The sequence below is a fragment of the Chelonoidis abingdonii genome, chromosome 17, assembly GCF_003597395.2.
Source record: "Chelonoidis abingdonii isolate Lonesome George chromosome 17, CheloAbing_2.0, whole genome shotgun sequence".
NCBI classification, from domain to species: domain Eukaryota; kingdom Metazoa; phylum Chordata; order Testudines; family Testudinidae; genus Chelonoidis; species Chelonoidis abingdonii.
In genome coordinates this window covers 11344335-11352599 of record NC_133785.1, presented here as the reverse complement: position 1 = coordinate 11352599, position 8265 = coordinate 11344335, and positions in this window count along the sequence as shown.

The following is an 8265-nucleotide window of genomic DNA, read 5'->3' as shown; positions in this document are numbered from 1 at the left end:
GGGGCTTGCTTGTCAGCGAAAAAGTTTCATGGATATAAAGAACAGACTATTGTTTTAGGTGTGCTGGATTGAGGCATGTCAAGTCTCCCAGCACCACTTTGAGATCTCAAATAAACTCTGCTTGCTTCTCCCCTGGTGTGTTTATTGGCGCTAAGCACGCCGGGCACGGACTATCACTGTTGTTTGCCTCAGCAGTCTATCTGCCCACAACATCTCTGTGGTTAATAAACCTGTTTTATATTTCATCTAAACCAGTGTGTTTTGGCTGAAGTGCTTGGGAAATCTCAGCTCAGTGATCAAAGGTGAGTGTGCATCCTCTCCACATTGAGGGAGGGGCAGACTGAGTAATAAACTTACACTGCTCAGGCTTCTGACCAAGGCAAGAGGGTACAGTACTAGGGTGCAAGGGTGGGGAGCTGAGGGGAATTGGCAGGAGCCTCTCTATTGTTGGTTCGCGAGTGGCTGGGAGAAGCATTTAATGTAACTCAGTTGGGTGTGTCCCTGCCTGTCGATGTCTGTGTAAGAGCAGTACCTGCCAGAGGTTTGCAGCTTGCCAACAGCATCACAGTGTAAGAGGGAGCCCAGGTTGGTGAAACAGAGGGCTTACCAGTCCCACAGCTCAGGTTCCATCCTGGGAACCCCAATACACCTACACATCGGTGGAGCGCCTTCACCAAACAAGGAAGTGACCAAAGAAGAGCAAGGAGGAGATGTTTCAAGGGTTGCTCCAACCCTCAGAGGCTAGAAAACAAGAACGCAGGGCATGGAGAGACACTTTAAAAGAAAATTATGAAATAGGCAGGACAGAAAGGAGAGCCAGAAGCAAATTTTAATGGGCCAGGAGTGGATGATAAAAGTGATGGAGGAGCAAACAGAGATGTTGAAGTCCCTAATCATGCTGCAGGCAGAATTCATGTGTGCTTGGCAGCTCCGGCAGCCAATACAGAACTGTTTTCCATGCCCTTCCCAAATTCATCCCACGCATTCCTTGTAACTTACTGGCCCGTCTCGGTACCCTTTCATTCTACTTCTTGGGAAAGTTTCCAGAGTGATAGCTAGACTTACACACAGCTATAAGAGCCTACACTGCCCTTCATTGTTCTGTCCCTTCTCACCAAGCCTTTTGTGTGTGTTGTTAATTGATATTTAATAAAAACATATTCTCTGAAAGATAGCCAATCTTTATTGGTCTGCTACACATGGTGGTTGCTGCTGGAATTAATACACATTGGCAATTTAATCATTCGCTGAGAACAAATCACTGTCAGGAATAATCAACATTTTCATGCATGGTGGCAAGTTAACAAAGTATGGCAGAGTGCTGTATATAAAGACATGTTTCTGGATGATTACTGGAGCTCATTGTTAAAATGGTGCCTCAAAGCCTCCCTGATTTGAATAGCCCTCCCTTGTGCCCCTCGGTAGCCCTGGTATCTGGCTGCTCAAAATCAGCTGCCATGTGAACTGCCTCAGTGTTCCACCCTGGGTGAAACTTTTAACTCTAGCCTCACAAATATTATGGAGCACGCAACAGGCTGCTGTGACCATGGGAATATTTTCCTCATTTAGGTCTAACCTGCCATAAAGGCAGAGCCAGCATGCTTTTAATCTGCCAAAGGCACATTTTATGGTTTTCTGCACCTGCTCAGCCAACTGTTGAAGCGTTCCTTGCTGCTGTCCAGGTTTCCTATGTAAGGCTTCGTGAGCCATGGGAGTAAGGGGTACACTGGATCTCCCAAGATAACTATGGGCATTTTAACATCCCTCATTGAAATCTTTTGACCTGGAAAGAAAGTCCCAACTTGCAGCTTTCTGTACAGGCCAGTGTTACTGAAGATGCATGCATCATGCACCTTCCCAGACCACCCCGCATTGATGTCAATGATATGGCCATGGTGATCCACAAGTCCCTGAAATACCATAGAGAAGTATCCTGTTCTATTAATGTACTCCATCACAAAATGATCTGGGGCCAAAATTGAGATATGCATACCATCTATCAACCCGCCGCAGTTAGGGATTCCCATTGCCCCAAAGCCATCCACTATTTCTCTCACATTGTCAAGAGTCACTGTCCTCTATATATAGCAGGATGTGATTAGTGGCCCTGCACACTTGCATTAAATCAGCCCCAACAGTGGACTTCCTAACTCTGAACTGATTCACAACTGACCAGTAGCAGTCTGGAGTTGCCAGGTTCCTCACAGTGATTGCCACATGCTTCTCCACCGAGAAGGCAGCTTTCATTTTGGTGTCCGTGCACCACAGTGCTGGGGTGAGCTCTTCACATGGTTTCAGGAAGGTGGCTTTGCACATCTGAAAGTTCTGCAGCCACTGGTCATCCCAGACCTGCATAACGATGCAATCCCACCACTCAGTGCTTGTTTCCTGAGCCCAAAAGTGGTGGTCCACCATGTGGAACTGCTCCGTGAATGCCAAAATAATCTGGTGTTGTTTCTCTCCAGAGCACACAGCAGGTCAGGCACCTCTGTTTCCTGTTCAGATTGGGAGCTCATGATATACTGCATGACCATCCACAATGTGACCACAACAGCAGAGAACAGTTCAGGATCCATCCATTCAGGCAGAATGGTTGGCGCATAGTAAACAGGGGCCCTTGAGAAATGCCACGAAGCACAGTCAAAAGCCCATGGAATGATGGGGTGGAAAAAACTGCATCATGGAATGTTGAGCCCGCACCCATGATTAAGGCTACGTTTTAGTCATGGGTATTTTTAGTAAAAGACATGGACAAGTCACGGACAGTAAACAAAAATTCATGGCCCATCACCTTTCCATGACTTTTACCATATATCCCTGACTAAAACTTGGGGGTAGAGGTTCCAGGGAGCAGCCCAGGGGGTGCCATGGGTGCTGGAGGGGTGGTCCTGGGGGGGCACTGTGGGTGCTTGGGGAGGCACAGCCCAGGGGAGGTGCCATGGGTGCTGGGGGGGGTGGGTTGGGGGGGCTGGGGCAGGTTCCTGACCCAGCTCCTGGGAAGCCCCGACCTCCAGCTCCTAGCTCCACGTGCTGGCTCTGCTCCGCTCCAAGGCCCAGTTCTGCAGCTCCCATTGGCTGGGAACGGCAGCCAGTGGGAGCTGTGGGGGCAGTGCCTGCAGGCAGAGGCAGCACGTGTTGCTGGGAGCTGAAGGATGCAGGTCCTGTCACCCTTCCAGGGAGCCCGCCCTAGGTAAGGACCGCCCAGCACCCCAACCCCTAGCCCTGAGCACCCCACCAACTCCCGCTGCTGGGGGGCAGCAGGGGAGCCCCAAGACTGCCCCAGTAGCAGCCAGTGTAACTAACCCAGGGGTTTCCTGAGCTGCTCAGGTGGCTCCCGGGCCAGCCATATGGGCCACTGCAGAAGTCACAAAGGTCATGGAAAGCCACGGAATCTGTGACTTTCCATGACAAACATGAAGCCTTATCCATGAAGCACTGCGATCCATTCTGCCATCCCACAACTCCTAGCTGCAGAAGGTGGTGAGTAGCACAGTGGGATAGCTACCCACAGTGCACTGCTCTCTCTGTTGATGTTAGAACATCAACTGTGGACACGGCCCTCTGCCAACAGAAGGAGCATTGTGTGAATATGCAGAGCGATGTAATTATACTGGATTTTGATCGTCAGCATAACTTGCATCAACAAAACTCTGCAGCGTAGACAAGGCCTAAAAATCATGGACTGAACAGAGACACTGGATTTATGGCTGATTACAACAATCTGTCACCCACTAACCCCCATTTTTGTCCTATGACCACAGAGGTGTTAACAGGCCCTCTTGCTTGAATGGTCCCTTAGAATAGAAACAAGAAAACTTTTTATCAATACATTAGAAGCAAGAGGAAGACCAAGGACAGGGTAGGCCCACTGCTCAGTGAGGAGGGAGAAACAGTAACAGGAAACTTGGAAATGGCAGAGATGCTTAATGACTTCTTTGTTTCGGTCTTCACTGAGAAGTCTGAAGGAATGTTAACATAGTGAATGCTTATGGGAAGGAGGAGGTTTAGAAGATAAAATAAAAAAAGAGCAAGTTAAAAATCACTTAGAAAAGTTAGATGCCTGCAAGTCACCAGGGCCTGATGAAATGGCATCCTAGAATACTCAAGGAGTTAATAGAGGAGGTATCTGAGCCTCTAGCTAGTATCTTTGGAAAGTCATGGGACGGGATAGAGATGTCCAGAATACTGGAAAAGGGCAAATATACAGCCATCTATAAAAAGGGAAATTAAAAAACCAGGAAACTTACAGACATTAGTTTTAACTCTTCTTGCCAGGGAAGACATGGACGCAAGTAATTGAAAGAAATCATCTGAAAACACTTGGAGATGGTAAAGTGATAGGAAATAGCCAGGATGGATTTGTAAGAGACAATCGTGTCAAACCATCTGATAGCTTTCTTGATAGATAACGAGTCTGGTAGCATAATGGGAGAAGCGGTGGATGGGGTATACTAGACTTTATAGTGCATTTGCATGATATCTTTATCAATAACTAGGCAAATTACATTTTAGATGGGCTACTATAAGTGGTGCACTACTGCTGGGATAACCTACTCAGAGAGTGTTAATCGTTCCCAATTGCTGGAAAGGTGAACCAGTGGGATCCACAGGGGTCTGTTTTGGGGACCGGTTCTGTTCATATCTTCCACGACTTAGATGTTGCATAGAAACGTACGCTTATTAAGTTTCGGAATCGTACAACTGGGAGATTGCAACTGCTTTGGGAGGGCAGGTCAAAATTCAAAATGATCTGGACAAATTTGAGAAATGGTCTGAAGTTAAATCCGATGAAGTTCAATAAAGACAATGCAAAGTGCTCCACTTAGCAGGAACAATCAGTTTTAACACATACAGAACGGAAGAGACTGTTAGGAAGGATGTATAGGCAGAAGAGAATCTAGGGTCATAAGTTGAACAACAAGCTAAATATGAGTCAACAGGTGATACTGTGCAAAAAAAGCAACGTGATTCTGGATGCATTAACAGGTGTTTGTAACAGACACGAGAAGTCATTCTCCGCTCTACTCTGCGCTGGTTTAGGCTCAAACTGGGAGTATTGTGTCCATTTCTGGGCACCCTGCATTTCAAGAAACGATTTGGAGAAATTGGAGAGGTTCAAAAGAAGAGACAACAAGATGATAAGGTCTTGAGAACATACCTATGAAGAAATGGCTGAAGAATTGGTTTATTTAGTTTTGGAAAAGAGAACGACTGCAGAGGGGACATGATAGCAGTTTTACAGGTATCTAAAAGGGTGTCTATAGAGGAAGAGAAAAACTTGTTCATCTTAGCCTCTAATATAGGAAAAGAAGAATGGGCTTAAACTGCAGCAAGGAAGATTTGGTTGGACCATTAGGAAAAAGTTCCTAACTGTCCAGAGTAGTTTAAATGGAATAAATTACCTAGGGTGTGAATCTCCGTCTCTGGAGATTTTTAAGACGTTAGGTAGAATAAATGTCTATCAGGATGGTCTAAGACCATATTTGGTCCTGGCCATTAGGCAGGGACTGATCGATGACCTCTTCGAGGTCCCTCAGTCCTAGAGTCATGAATCTATGAATCTATTGAATATGTGTAACTCATTATGCTAAAACAATCTGTCTTCTACCTTTCTGACCTTGAAGAAGAACCTCTGTGTGGCTCCAAAAAAGCATCTCTCTTCTCCAACAAATGTCGGTCCATAAAAGAAATACTTACCTCTTTCCATCTGGTGTCTTCCAAAACTTCCTGCACAATATGGGCAGGTTTTTATGTTCAATACTCTCTGCAGCCTTATAACCCCACAGATGCAAGTACATGCACAGCATGGCAGTTCCCATGGCAGTGAACCTTTTGTCTCTGTCTCAGCGTGACATTAGCCTGTCCCTTCCACTGACTAAGGCCTGGTCTACATATGCGTTTAAATCGATTTAAACAGCGTGTAAATCGATTTAAGCTGTACCCGTCCACACTCAAACGCCCTTTATATCGATATAAAGGGCTCTTTAAAATCGTTTCTGTAACTCCTCCCCGACAAGAAGTACGCTAAATTCGATTTAACATATCCGATTTACGGTTATGTGGATGGAAATCGACGTTAATTGGCCTCTGGCCGGTATCTCCACAGGTGCACCACTGACCGCTCATGGACAGCAAATCTGAACTTTGGATGGCAGTGGCAGTAAAACAGGAAAGACCGCGAACTTTTGATATTACATTTCCTGTTTGCCCACGTGACTCTGATCAGCACGGGTGGGCGATTGCAGTCCCAAATCCAAAAAAGCTCCAGAATGGAACGCGTACGGGAACTGGATCTGATCGCTGTTTATGGGAACAAAGTCTATTGTATCAGAGCTCTGTTACAGAAGACGAAGCCAAAGTGTTTGAACAAAAATTCAGGCTACACAGTGTTGCATGACAAGTCGTAACGAAAACAAAATCAAAATGGTGGCACATCATGAGGGAGGAGGGGGTACTGAGACTCCAGTATCCACACAGTCCACAGCAGTCTCTGAAAAGTATTTGATTTTGGCTGAAGCTCCAATGTCTATAGGTTCAAACAACAGTGTCTGGCGTGGTTAGCGGAATGATCTCCTCATTCTCTCCCCCCCACCCACCCACTACGTGAAAGAAAAGGGAAAGAACATCATTTATTTGGACTTCTTCATGTCACCCTATGTGTACTGAATGCTGCCTGGTAGATCGTGTGCAGCATGAAGGCAGTATATCCGCTCCTCTCCCCTCCCCCATGTTGTGTAGAATAGTACAATAATGATTATCCATGTCGCCATCAACCAGTGAGTTGCTTCCTGGCTGGCTTAGTGAGGCCTGGCCGGGGCGGCCTGGGTAAATGGAATGACTCCCAGTTATTCCCAGATAATAAGTCAGAATGGTGTAACCGTCTCTCATAGCAACTGGGGTGCTGAGTTCATATGCCCCTCCACTTTTCCTGTGTAAAAGAAAAGATTCTGTACTGCCTGGACTGTATAGCACAGCATGTGGCTCCTCTCCCACTGCACCGCTTTATATCGTGCGACTGTACCCCCTGGGAGGCTGCCTCCCCTCATTTTATCTCATAACAAGTCTCTGTTCGTTATTCCTGCATGCTTATAACTTCATTGAACAAGTGTGGGGGTGGACACTGCCCGGACATAGCCCAAGAAGTTTGGGAGAAGGGAAGCAACGGTGTGGGTTGTTGCAGGGGCACCCGTGAATGATGACAATGGAGCAGCTGTGTGCTCTTGAGACACTGGTCACTCTAATACACTTGCCTAATCTAAGGGACTGACTTATTTTAGAAACCATAAGGGAGGATGACCTGGGGAGTCATTCCCAATTTTTTGCTTTCAGTTTGGTTGCGCCCCTGGCTGATTTCAGCCAGGGGCACTTCATATAGCAGCGACAGCTACCAGAGGGGGAGTAGATAACCGTCATTTCATTGCCAGTTTAACTTTGCAGTAGATGTACAGAACAACTTGATAACCATCTTGCTATCACGCAAAGCAAGTGAATGCTGCTGTGTACGCTGGAGTATCGCCTCTCTGCCGCGGCAATCGAGTACACATACGGTGCCAGAAAAAAAAAAGCTGAACGGGCTCCATGTTTCAGTGGCTATGCGTCTGCCAGGCAATCCAGGAAAAACGGCGCGAAGGATTGTCCACTGATGTTTTTCCGGAGGGAAGAATTGACTGGATTGACATTTACCAGACACCCCGCGACAATTCAATGATCAATCCCAGAATTCAAGGGCGGGGAAGACGCGGGAAACCTATGGGATACTATGAAGAGCCTACCAACAATGCAAGCTTCAGAATTGAGATTAGCCTCGACCAAGGACGCACAACGCCGAATTACTGTGCCTAGTGTGGCCGCATGAAATCGAATTTATAATATCAGTTTTATAAAACCGATTTTAGCTAATTCGATATTATCCCGTAGTGTAGACGTGGCCTAAAAGGTGAGTGGGGTCTAACAGGTATGGCTGGAAGTCAGGACTCCAGGCTTCGATCCCTAGCACTGGGAGGGGAGTGTTGTCTATTGGTTAGGCATTTGGGTGGGTTGGGGGGGGTTGGAGTTGGGAGCCAGGACCCCTGGTTGTTCCCTGGTGTGGATCTCTGCCGGTCTCTCTGACAGTGACATGGGAATGTCATGCAGACTCCCTGTGGGACACTGCAGTGTGGGAGGGAATGCTGTGGTGCCCCCTTGTCCCTCTGGAGGGATAGACCCAGACCTCACAGTGACCCTCAAGGACTGGCTCCCTAATGCTGAGGGTGGCCTCTCCCCTCA